Source organism: Drosophila pseudoobscura, chromosome 3, assembly GCF_009870125.1.
Source record: "Drosophila pseudoobscura strain MV-25-SWS-2005 chromosome 3, UCI_Dpse_MV25, whole genome shotgun sequence".
NCBI classification, from domain to species: Eukaryota; Metazoa; Arthropoda; class Insecta; order Diptera; family Drosophilidae; genus Drosophila; species Drosophila pseudoobscura.
In genome coordinates this window covers 20,779,435-20,792,844 of record NC_046680.1, presented here as the reverse complement: position 1 = coordinate 20,792,844, position 13,410 = coordinate 20,779,435, and the positions used below count along the sequence as shown (strand labels likewise).

The window sequence follows — 13,410 nt, the reverse complement described above, 5'->3', positions numbered from 1 at the left end:
TCTTTCTCTTTGCCCTTCTTCTTCTTCTTCTTCTGCTGCTGCTGGTGCTGGTGCTCTTTGACTTTGTTTTGCTTTGCCCACACGAAGAGCGAGAGAGGGTGGGGGGGAGGAGAGAGTGCTGCTTTGCTGCTGCTGGCCCGACGGACGACGACTATCGATCGAACGGGGAACCCAAACGCACTCGGGGACTGTCGCGACTCGACTGAAGACCTGAATGGAGCCGAAGTTGGAGCTGGCTCAGAGCAAAGCTAACCGTAAGTTTGGTTACGTTGCTGCCCTGCTTGCTGCCAGCTTCGGTATTTCTTTTCTCTGTGCTGTGTGTGTGTGCTTTTGTTGCCTTTTTCGTTTTTCGTCGCCTTGCCGCCTCATGGCTAAGTTGCCTTAATAGCATTAAGCGTGTCCAAAGCTTGCCGCGATCGAAAGCTCTTGTTGTAGCTTAAGAGTGGTCTCTCTTGCTCTCTCTCTCTCTCTCTCTCTCTCTCTTCGTTTCGGCTCTCTTAAGCAGAGGTATGTGGTGCACTGCTTGTGGTCAAGGCATTTTTTTTGCTGCTGACACTGACAGGCCATAATTCTCATTGAATCTCATTTACATTTCGGCGGTCATCAATCTCTCTTTCTCTCTCTTTTTATTAGCTTAGCTTTCTACGCCTTAATTACATCATCAGAAGAAGACATCTCTCCCGGTCTTCCTTTTTTGATCGTTTTTACAAATTAATTTGGTTTTATTTATCATTTATCGTTGCTTGAAAGCTCCATTCACCGACATTCGACAGCGTATAACGGTGCTTTGTCCGTCTATATTTGGATGCTGATTTTTTTTAATGGACGATGCGCTGCTTATTCTAATGGCATTCTGAAGGTCAAGCCAAATGTCAGAGTGCCTGCCCCGCTTCCACCTCGATTTGCGCAGAGATCGTTCCATGGAATGCATGTGACAGGCAATTAAAAATGTGTAAGAAATAAATAACGCTTGAATGTTGAATGCAGCAAGTGCACGCCACGCCCCACGCCCCACGTCCCATGTCCCACGTCCCACTCCGGGGGCGAAGAACATGTCCGAACCTGTTTGACTGCACAAATGAAAACGCGCCCCCACCCCCATCTCCCCCCTCCCCCCGGACAGGTTTGAAGCGAAACCGAAACCGCAACCGAAACCGAAACTGACAGCGAGGCAAAAGTGCACCGATTCCATCAAAATGAAATGAAAATGTTCGCACTGCTCTTCCCAGATGGCGATCATCATTGCGATCATCATCATGATCATCTTAATGATTGACGAATCCAGCAACAATGATGGGAATGCTGCTGTCTAGAAATCTGCGGCGCGTAAAATGATGGATTCAGTGGCAGAAGTTCGTTGCCTAAGTCTTTCGGTTTCCCCCCCCCCCCCCTTTTCCAGAGGGTATTCCAGTTTCAGTCCCACAGAAAGGAAGTATAGCCGTAAGGCCTTCATTTGAAGATATCTGCCTGAAAGTCTACGATATAGTTTGAAAAGGGTATTCATAATTCGCTGCCCCGTAAACCCTGCCTCTTGCATTTCCCCCACTTAATTTGCTGAAACGAATATGACTTCATTGCTGAGAAGAATGTGGCCCGAAATCTCGGTACTCGCCTAGCTCATCCCCAACTAAATGGCACTGTCTGTAAGAAGTTTTGACTGCTGCCTTATAAACATCTGAGCTTCAGTTGGGTGCTAATTATGAGCCACAAAGCAGCCAGCAATCAAGTTTAATTGCTGCCATTATCAAATTATGAACACTTGCCCACTGTCCGGGTAGATGGCATCATAAAAGCTGATGGCACTGTCCCTCAGTCCCGCGTGGGCGTAGTTTCCCTCCCAAAAATATCTTAGTATGCAGCCCACGGGGGGTTCGTTTTGCACTTGTTACAGTTTGGTAATCCATACTCAATGAGACCTCATATGAAATGTGTGGCATGCGGCATTGCATAAGGCAGTTCACAAAAAGTGAAAGACGCCCAAAAGCTGGGGACAGAGAGACAGAGAGAGAACACAATCCTCATTGTTGGCACTCTCGTGTGGCCCTAACACTATTTTTATTGAAAGGAAAGCCAATTAAAGTCAAGTTCAAACAGCCGCACCTCCATCGGGCCTGTGTTTGTATATTTTTTGGTAATTAAAAATTATTAGGGCCTCCAATCGAGCGTTGCCAATTCGCTAACCAGCTAAAATGCCTTTGGGGTCAGCACCTGTAGATATAGGGGGTGCCGCGACAATCCCACTTGTGTTTCACCATAGTCGAGTGCTTACTGTACGACGAGAGCCAGAGCCTTGACAAACACGAAACATGATGAGAAAACCCAAAAAAACACACGCACAAAGTTCAAGTCCAACCAGGGGGCAACAGAAGATACGATTTGGAGGGAAAAAGAAACCCAAAGAAGATCAAACAATGAAACAGAAACATAAACAAAGGGTAAGAGCACAAGCAATCAGCCCCCAAGAAAGCCAAAGAGCTCAAGAGAGGGTGAATCGTTCAACCTGGGAAGGAGTTTTCCCAGCTCCAAAGGGTACTCCCCTGGTCTATAACAAAAGCTGGCCTTAACTGTTGACTCATTGAAGCCGAGTACGTACATGCTCGTAAGTGTATGCCGTAATCATTCAATTGGCAGGCAAAAAATTCCCTTTTATTCTTGGACCAAAGAAAAACAAAAAACTTGAGAAACAAAACGGAAACACTGCGAGTTCGGTGATCAGAAGGCAGACCAGTTTCTGCACAATCCAATCCAATCGAATCGAATCCAATGCCCGAACGGAGAGGAGAGGAGAGTTCTGCTATGGCCATAAGTCTCTTGGCTCCAGATCATCGCAATCAATGTCGCCCGATCAGCGCCACTTGGTCGCCTTTTGTTCAAATCGGAATGAAATAAATTGTGAATTATGAACTTGACGCCAATATGTCACACACTTGAAAAGCACTCGAACCAATTCGAGCCGAGTCGAGTCGAGTCGAGCTGGGCCGCCAGAAAGGTGTTGGAGACTGGGGCTGGGGCCTGGCTCTTGGCTCTTGGACGAATGTTGTTCGACTGTTTAGTTTAATTAAATCATTTACCAAAATGATTGTGCGCTATTTTGTAGCTATTTTCTTGATGTCATTGGACGAGTCTCCCCCTCAATGCGAAGGTTATGGGCATTGCGCAACCTGGAGCCGCCGATCCCATGCCTGGCATGTAGGTCAGTGCGAACCTCCTAATGTGGCGCATCTCTCTCTCTCTCTCTGTGGCATGCCGCAAACGCAGGAAACGGGTTTGGTCGCCTGCAAAAAAGAAAAAAAGGGCAAGGCAGAGTCACTTTCGCTTGCCGCGACCTTTGACAAGCGGCTGCATCTTGTGGCCACAAAGATTGGCAGAGACTTTCCCTGTTTGGGGCAGAGGCAGGGCTGGACCTGTCTGGGCTTCCTGCATAAAGAAGAGAAGATTTATGAGGGCCCACCAGCAGACTACCTTTCGGGGTCTCAGTTCCTGCTTCGATCTGGGGTCTTTGGGCAGCTCCGAAACCACAGCTGTTGGTGCGCCAGATCTCTATGTATGTACTTTGTACATATTGTATGTAAATTCCTATCTGATTCAAAGCCTTGTCACGTGCCCCCAAAAAATGTGGCGTTTGGAAATGATATCGTGTAATTTGAGAGACAATGCGGCTGTGGAACAATTCATTATAAAAACCGCTGACAGCTGCGCCTTGTTAAGTGATATTCAATAGATTTAAAGCCGCCATCTGGGGGGGAGGCCTCGGTGGCGTTAGAGGGGGGGAAAGCGCGTGCTCTTTGGGCCAGGATTTGTGCCTGCCTTTCACCTGCAGTTGCACTAATTGTTGCACAACTTCTAGCCCCTGGATGGATGGGGGGGAAAGCAGATCTAGAGTCAAGTGCCCTGGCACTCACATTTGGGCAGTGGGCGGGAATTACTTTTGCCTTTCTGCCGCTGCTGGCGCTGCCGTTGAACTAATTTCTATGGCCTATACAAATAAATTACAGGCCAAAACGAGTGTCTGCTGGTCTTTTGTGTGGCGGCTGCGAGTGAAAGGCACCCCCGGCTATTACCTAATCCGGACGGGGCATAACTCGGGCACTCGCGGACGACGGCATGACCCGATCCATTCCATAAGGCGACGGCGCCAGTTCCTACAAATTTTTATTGGAATTTCACATTTTGGCGTACAACAATGGCAATGGCGGGGGCAGGGGGCAGGGTACAGTCACTGCAGCTGCAATTTCAGCTCCAATTTCAGTCGAAGTCGAAGCCGAAGCCAATTAATTTGCCAATAATCGACCGAATATGGCTTTTAATATTAATTATGCAGCTCCAATTGTTGCCACGAAATGAAGCTCATTAGCGGGGCCTCAACAGGTGAAGGGGCGGACGAAGGCAGTCTAGGTTGGACTCCCTCCCAGGCTTTCGTTATTCATTGATGCAACTACTGGAACTCCGCTTAAAAGAGATCTCTCGGTGGGCCATCAGGCCTGTCGTCTGGCTGTTGCATTTCTGGCAGCTGTCCGTCCGTCGAGTATTCACTGTGGCTTTGCATATGCCCAGAGTGCGCTGCCCTGATAGATTCATTTGAATCTCTTTCGTATATTTCTTTTTGCTCAAGGTTACGTGTGGAAAATTATATGCCCCAACGAGGCAGAAGTTGGGTTGGGCGCGAGAAGTAGTTAACCAGCAGCAGTGGCAGCAGCAGTGGAGGCAGCCACCAGAGCCGACAGTTTGCTGATTGTCCAGACTCGGTGCTGGGTGCGATGGTGCAACATGGAGCGGCAGGCAGCGGCAGTTGCGGTTAATTTGCTTGTCATTGCCCAGTTGAGTGGCTGAGCAGCAGCAGCGGCAGCAGCAGCAGGCGTCTGTGGTCTATTTGAATACAAATTTAATTTGAAATTGAGTCGGCTGGCCCCAAAGTGCTTTTCGGGGCACTTCGGACGTGCCGTAAATTAGCCAGGCAGGCAACAAAAGCTCCTAACTGCCGCTGTTTGCCCGTAATTAGAAAGTAAATCCACATGGTTATGGCCGACCTTAGTGTGGGTCCCGCAAATCGGCCCAAAATATCCGCCTTTGGCCAATCAATTTATATCAAATTTAACCTACTGACCCGACCCAACCCGACCCCATACGACCCCCAATCGGATCCCGAACCCCCAGCCAATGCAGGAGTTCGAAGCCCCAAAGTCAAATAATTTTGCTTTAATCAAGTCGAAATATTTTCCATCCACCGGTCCATTGTCCGGCATCACGAATACGAGGTACCAGCCAGGTAACTGCCGCCAGGGCGGGGTGTGGATCGGCCAGGGGTTCGATCCGGTCTGGGGACTGTGGACTGGGGACTGGACTATATAATGTACTACCACTAACCCGTGCTGGATTGGAGCTCGCCTTGTTCAGTTATTTTTGCGCAATTATTGGCCCCTTAAAGAGACACAAAAACCATGTGCAAAAAAGCCGTCCGGCAGCTGTCTGCCTTCCTCTCGTTGCGGTTGCTTTTCAGCGGCAATGCGGCGAGGCAATACTTTTGCTTTCGCTTCTAGCAAACTGCCGTCTTAGTGGTTGCCCCGTCTTAGTGGTTGCCCCGTCTTAGTGGTGGCCCCGTCTTGGCGGTTAGCAGCGATCGGCACTTGTGTCTGCTCCAATTTGCCACGCTTGATCTCGTCTCTGATTAGAGCTGGACAGGAGATCGGGACGGGGCCAGATCTGAGCTAAATAGTCGCCTAATTTATGTGGCGATGGCGTAATCGTATCGCCATCATCATCATCATCGTCATGTGAAAATTTGCGCTCTCAGAAATGCGTTCACAGTCGTTCGAGTTGGTTAATTTATTCTGTGCCGGCCACCAAGGTTTTTTGGCTTGGGCGGGCTCCGACTTTTAGGCCTTTCGGCCCCCCACCAAAAACGGTCATTGATGTGTTCATTTCACACAGCTTGATGGATGCTCGAGATCCGCAGCAGATCTCTGGCTTTTTGCATGTATTTCTGTTGTGTCCGTGTCAGAGTCAAGTTCGTTGCCAAAGTCTTTTGTTGCTGGGCAAACAAATTAGTTAATTAGAGCGACTTGCAGCACACTTTGCCATTTGTTTGGTCTCAGCTCGAGCTGCACCGCGTCCTAATGAAGACAAATGGACGCGTCCCCCACACAGATTCGCTATTTGCTATTTAAAATTAATCAAATCTCGCATACAGTCTTTAATTAATGCCGATAAACGGGTCGCAGAGACGAAGTCGATGCCAAAACCGAGCTGAAGAGAAGCTGCAGGTTCTCTCGGCCAAAAGGAGACAAACCAGTTTCCAGTTTCCATGTGAATGCGGGTGTCATCTGGCTCATAAATCTCCCGCTGCCTGACCTTGAGTCCATCCCCATACCCATCCCCATCCCCTTCCCATGGATCTCATTCGCATGACTCCGCTTTGATGGTTTCTGTCTCGCTATCGCCGACATAGCTGTGTCCTGGGAAGAAAAGAGAACTTCCCTGGAATTTGATTGTGCCTCCCCGCGTGATTAATCGCCGACTAATGTCGAATTCATGTGAGGCCACCGATGCACTCGGCCACCAGTAATCCGACAGCAGGGGAAGGCAGGGGAGGGGGCCTGTGGACAGGGATCGTTAGCGTGGGCAGCCGCTGCCGCTGACCTGCCACTATCGCTGACTGTCAATGGGATGTGGCGGGCGAGTCAAAACACACGGGGAACTGTCATGCTGTCAGCCCATGTCACCCCGCTGCTGTGGCGGAGGAGCTGCAGCGGGAACTGCATATGGAACTAGTTCCAGCTTATGCAAAGTCAAGTAGAGGTGACCTTTAAGGAGGGAGTATAACTAAATAAGACTGAAACAACCTGTTAAATACCCAAAGACATGATCTTTTATTGAAAATGGAACCAGTTTTCAGAGTCAAAATTAATGTAGTTGAGTTTTAAAGTCCATTCCAGTCTCTCTTATCGCTAGTCCTTTATTTCGTACCCCCTCTAACCTCCTAAACTACTTGTAGTTCCAACTGGAACTAGTTCAAAGCACCATAGGTTCAAGGCGGGGTATCAGTGCTATGTTAATCTATTGCCTGTGCTATGCATAATCTACAATCTGCATATCTTTGCCAGCAACAACTCCATATAATCAAGAACGAGGGGCTGCGCTGCCATTAATTGCCGCACTCGCCTTTGTTTTGGCATTTAATTAGCGATCGCAGACCGGGCGGGATTACAGCGCAGACAAATTCTCGTGGCCAAGCACTGGCGGTGTCTCTGCCGCTGGCTATGGCATGTGCATTGCAAAATAGCAAGCGAAAAGGCGAAAAAAAAACGCTAAAATTAATATCAAATCGATAATGTTAAGGCCCGTAACAGAAACAGGTAAAACGAGCTGCCAAAGCGATCCAGCGTCAGACGGCGACAACGGGAACTAAAGCTTTAGCCCCGCCATGCAACAGCGCACGCCCAAAGCTCTCTCTCTCTCTCTCTCTGGCTTGGCCTCTCTTCAGCTGCGCTCGCTCTTAAGCTCTGCTGCAGTCGCTGCATAGTTTGTGAATTGTTTTTGTGTTTAATTGCTGTAACCTGCTGATCGCTGTCGGGCTTTAAGCTTTGCATAGTTTTAGGCGGGGCTGGACTTTGCATGCAATGTAGTCGAAAGCTTAAGCGGACTGGGCGTGTTTGTTGTTTTTGGTGGAGGAAGGAATACTCGTGAGTGTGTGGGCTTGACGGGGGAGGAATACCATTAAATGGACGATATAAATTGTGATTGGGAGTGGAATGATTGATATGCATGCCTATAGATTCCACAAACCAGTTCCGCTATGATCTATAATCTATACTATGAGAAAGAGATATTCAAATACTTCAGAAAAGACATGGAGATATGGTAATGGTCTATAATGCTCTAATACTTATGATAGATTGAATACATAATCGTTCTTAATGATATTCCTTAGAAGAAGATATACTCTGCCATTCCATCCTTAAGCCCTTGTTCATATATTTACTGATCTGATCCCTTATTTCCATTCGATTCTCCTGCCACAGAGCTGATTTCTCTCACGATAAATTCAAGATTATTGAAGATTTTTTTGCATCGATTGGCCTGGAATCACATCTCAGACTCATCCTCGGGCCACTCGAACGATCTTGTCCAGCTCTGGCCTCCATTTCGCTTTCGTCGGACTCGGGCCTGTCGCTTTCTAATATCAGTTCCAGAATGCCAGTGGAGAAGAGTGGGTAAACAGGCAAAGTGTGTCAGATTATTTTTAAAGGCCCCCCTTCGGAGCATTTAAGAACGATTCAATTAACTCATGACCCGCATTGGCCGGAGTGGCTCTCTGGGCTCTGGCCCAGTGACTGTGTAAACACATGTTCTTGCAACCGATTTACAAATTTACGATTACTGTCGATTTTTGTTTCCATTTGCCCGAGTTTTGTTTAATGCGCTTTTTTATTGCAACACCAGAGCGCGAGGCCCAGCAGCAGAGAGCGCAGAGCTGCCATGCCACCAAGTGGAACAAAAGGAATTCAATGGCACAGAAGTGCCAGAAGAAACAGAAAAAAAAGAATGGAATCTCAAATTGCATTTGGTTAGTCATGCGCGAAATAATGGAATAGTAGCTAGCTCCGTAGCTCGGAAATAAATACGAATATATCACAAATAATAATAATTACTGCTCGAGTTGCCAGCTTTTGTGCGGTGCTGCTGTTGCTGTTGCACTTGTGGCAGCTTGTGGCATGATGGCATGGATAGCCTTTGTGCGATCTCCCCCTAGCCCCTATCCCCTATCCGCCATCCACCATGCTTTAATTCTTCATTCATTTTTCATTGTCTTGCTGGTGATTCTGTACAGCTTGTACCACTGCCCAAGGACGCATCAATGCGTCAGAGATTGGTTTGATTTCTGCTGACAATCGACCTCCACAAAGGCTGAAACACAGTGGAAGTTCCCGCAGGCGGACACTCCAAGATATGCTCAACAATAGCATGGTGTCCATGGAGTGTCCTTCAACTAAGATAAAAGGCAGGTTCAATACACATTTAATGAGGCCTTGTCCCTAAAGGGTCCACCTTTGCAGAGTTTCCATCGTATCGGAACCTGCCGATCGGAACCTTGTCCGCAAATCTAGATGTGATTTCGTTTATCGCAAGTTAAATATTGATCAGAACTTTCACCGCAACAGGCCCGAGACGATGATGATTCAGAGACAAGCAGATACCCGAGAGCAGACTCATAATTGAATGGGTATTCACGTGGGCCCCATTCGACTTGTGGTTAGAACTCGCTCGTGGGCTTCCCAGGGCCCGGACTGCCAAAGAATCAGGTCGCAGTCGAATGATTACAACAGCCGAATGGTACACAGATTTGTTTTTTGGCAATGCCCAAGACAACAATGACCCCGCATTGATCATGAACAATTTGTTCTAATTTTGCACACAAAACAGGAAACCCCATTGGGGCGGCGGCTCCAGGCAGGGTCCATGACCATGATGATGCAGCGCATTCCAGATGCCCCCCGCCCCCTCCCCTCGCTGCCCCTGGTGGAGCTGTCTGACCTTGTTGCTATTTGCATAACGGCAAACGGTGACTTAATTGCCGGCCCAAGAGTCGACGATTTGGGAGGTTCGAGACCATGGAGCCATAGAGACTCATAGAGACTCAGGGGCCCAGCTGATTGCCTGATTAGGTGAGCAGGAGGTGGGGGAGGAACATGGTGCTGCGTCTGTGATGCGGGCGCCACGAGGCCCCCAATCGAATGCCAATAATTGAGCATGCCTCATAAATAACGGTTGTGTGCCTGCCTGCCTCCCGTGATCCGCGGCAGGAGAGGCAAGTTGTCAGCAACAAGTAGGACACGGAGGCGGACGCGGATGCGGACGACGAATAAAGTTATTAACAATGCCTCAGCGTGTACGTGTTCCTCTCGAAATGGATGAACGTGACAAATACCAAGAAGGCATCTGCATTTGGCCCTACACCGAGAGAATCTCTCAGCGTTTCCCCCCAAGTCATTTCTGCCCCAAGAACATCGGTTTCCCCTCAGTGCACCGGCCTGGCCAAATGTTTGTGTTGCCAACAACAGGCACTACCACAACATTGTCCATCATATCAGGTCCCGGAGTGGGAGTGGGAGTGGGAGGGGGTCTGAGTCCGAGTTGAAAAAGGGCAAAGCATGCCACAGCCAACGACGGGCTGCCTGGCCAAGACCGTTAGCATTTTATTTGGCTAAAATTGCCTTTAATTTATTGCTAACGCCGCTGCCAAGTGGGGGGAATGTTTTCATGGCTGATTCTGAGTGCCGTGCCGTGCCGCCTCTCGAGTGGCACTTGCTCTAATTTTCCACACATTTCAGAACCAATCAGAGGGCCAGGCAGCCAGTCTGCAGGCGGGACCGGTGCCTGGTGGCCGGTGGCCGGGAGAGGCCCTGAAATCGAAGCCTCTGGCACATAGTTCACATCATAAATAATGGCCGATGGCAGGCATTTTAATAAATCAATTAAACTATGGCTACTCAAGTTGCGGCGCGACGATCGTTTCCCGCGAATCTCCATTACTCCACAACCGGCCTGTGGCACAGCCCCAGGGCCTGCCCCAACCTTTGGCTCTCTGCCCAGCCAGGAAGTGTGCTGTGTTCATCGATGTTAAGTGCAATCTAAGGACTGAGGAACAACCTGTGCAACCCGCAGCCGCAGCCGCAAGAACACGTGTAACATGTAAGGCCTGCCTCTGCAAGAATCTCTGGCACGTACATGAAAATATTACACAAGATAAGGGATTGGAGCTGGAGCTGGAGCTGTTGCTGCTGTCCTCATGGATATATCCGCATTGTAATTGCGAATTAGAATGCCCCGCGAGAGCGAGTGCAGCGTAATTAATGCCGCTCCACACAGTCCACAGACGGGGGCAGCCTGTCAGACCGACTCAAAATCAAAATTGTGACAACTTCCACCCACGCCCCAGGGCCACGGAGCAGCAGAGCCGCTGAGGCCCAGGCCCAGGCCCACGCCCCATGCCACATGCCGCATGACACCGAATGAGATGCAATTAGCGGCCGACTTGACCATCAAAAGTTCAATATCACAGACAGAGACTGCTCCAAATCGAAGGAGTCTTGGCTCATGCCTCCAGAGAGCCAGCCAGAACTGGGTCAACGCGCTGTCAGAGAGATGTCAATGGCTGGCCCGATATGCCAACCATATGGCGATGCTGTGGAGGAGGAGCACCGCCGAGGTGTTTGACATGCTTTGACAGGCCCCTGGCACGGGCCTCAGCACCCAGAACCAGAAGCCACCATGGAGGCGGCGGCTGGGGGCTGTGGTGGGAAGGTGCTAAAATATTGGGAAATGGTTATGCATTTGGTCGCTAAATGATCGGAGAATGCACGGGTGCCATGCACAAAGAAGTCTTTGTTATGGGGCTGGGCTCTGCCTTGGATAAAAGAACCATAAACACTGAAATAGAAACACAACTTTTCAATTGCTCCACACAGAGAGGGCGTGCAGTGGGGCCCTAAATTACCACATTATCAAGTACAAGGGGCTGGCGGCACGATTGGCCGGCAGATTGGTACATGACCCCACACAGCAGGCATTGGAGGAGGGCGAGAGTGGGAGCCGCGATTTTCCTTCTCGTTCGCGGACGATTTCGACACTTTCAAGATTTTACTATAAAAATTTGCCATAAATTTGTTTGTGCGCCGCTTTCCTGCCGCTTTCCTGCCGCTTTCCTGCCGCTGCAACAGACTGGTTGTAGCCTGCTGGCCAGAAACCTACACAAACGCATGTCCGAGGGCCTGATGATATGTACTTTCGCAAACATAACTGACATGTTTGGCTAAGAGGCAATCGAATAAATTCCAGCGCCGAGGAAGGCCAGAAGGGCAGGCCAGCACGTGTCTTGTCTTGGCCAAGTCAAGCAAATGAAGTTAACTCAATCACGGCAGGAGAGGGAGAGGGTAGGGCAGGGCAGGGCAGGAAGGGTCCTGGGTGTCGCCCAGAGAACACTCGGGAGTAGTAAAAATGTTAGAGTAACTTGTATGAAATTTATCAAGCGGCTGCTACTACCTCTCGACATGGGATGGGGGACAGGCAAAGGGCAGGCCCTGGGACCTCGAGTTGGCTCTGATGCTGCTGCTGCTGCTGCTGCCACACGCTCAAGGGAGCAAAGTGATATTTATGCCAATTGTTGGGCCAGAACTACATGCGTGTGTGGGTCTTAGAAGTGCCAGTAGATGTAGTCGCTGGTCCCCGGTCTCTGGTCTCCGGCCTCTGGATAGTGGCTCTGGGAGCCAGAGGAAGGGCTCTTGTTGTTACTTTTAAAGCAAACACAAACGGACACAAAAGGTGAATTCAATTTATTACGAGAGCATTTCAAACTCCCGGGGGCAAGGTTGAAGTCGGACGCGGACTCGGACTCGGACTCGGACGCGGACTCGTTGTTGGAGGCTTATCAGCCGATGGAATCCTTTGTGGTGGGCTGTGGCAGGAGGCTAAATGCAATTATGTGTATTTTATGCTCCGACTGGCTTCATACTTTTGCCTGATTGACAAATAAATTTGCGATCCATGCGTGACGATACCACTCCGTAACGAGTTCCACAGCTGAAAGTGTTCTTGGGGGAGCCTCCAGTTGGAGCTTGGAGCTTGGAGCTTGGAGCTCGGTGCCCGATAGCCATGATAGTTTTCCATTTCATTGCCAATGTCGGTCTGCTCTCTCGGGCCGGTTAATTAAGCCAATCAATGTTTTCACTGAAGTGCAAGTAAATTTCACCTTCCTCCATCGTCCAGATGCATTTTCCATTTCCATATCGACAGCCAGCTGCCGAGGCAGCAGCGCCAGCAGGAAGAATCTCTTTGGACAGCATTTGTTTGATGTTAGACAGCCTCCTGACTTTGACTGTGACTTAGTCGCTGTCTTAGTTCTCCTCTTAGTTTGTCGCTGACTTTGACTTGGTCATTAGTGGACCTGGTGCTCGTTGTCAATGTTTTCGACTTGATTTGTTTGGTTCTTCCTGCAGCAGCGACAGTCGGCCAGGCCCAAACTGGGGATGCCTCTCGATGCCCTGGAGGGGACGAGGGTATCTTGGGCATGGCCTAATCTGCGCTACATATCTGCCTTCTAATGGGTATCTGGGGGTCGGCACGCTTTCGCTGCGGGATTTTTTAATTAAATTTCTGCATAGTTTTGCGTAAGCAAAATCACATTCAAAAGCAGCCGCTGCCCACGTAGCTGGCGGCCAAGAATTTATGGACAATGCAGCTGCTTCAATTACGAAGATAAGTCCTGCCCCAACCCCCCCCCCCGCAATCTGGGACATCGTCCCACCCAAATGTCTTTGCATAAAAATGTCGAATGTCGTGCGGCATTTGTTACTTATTACATGTTGAGAGGGGCTTTGACTGCAAGTCGGACGGCGGCTCTACGATATCGATATG

At 49.4% G+C, this 13,410-nt stretch overlaps 1 protein-coding gene across 1 annotated transcript in view; it reads left to right on the top strand.

Annotated features, from left to right (window-relative positions):
* reb (rebuf) overlaps nt 1–13,410 on the top strand; it is a 52,185-nt gene that overhangs the window by 22,254 nt on the left and 16,521 nt on the right. The gene's annotated exons all lie outside the window — the stretch shown is intronic.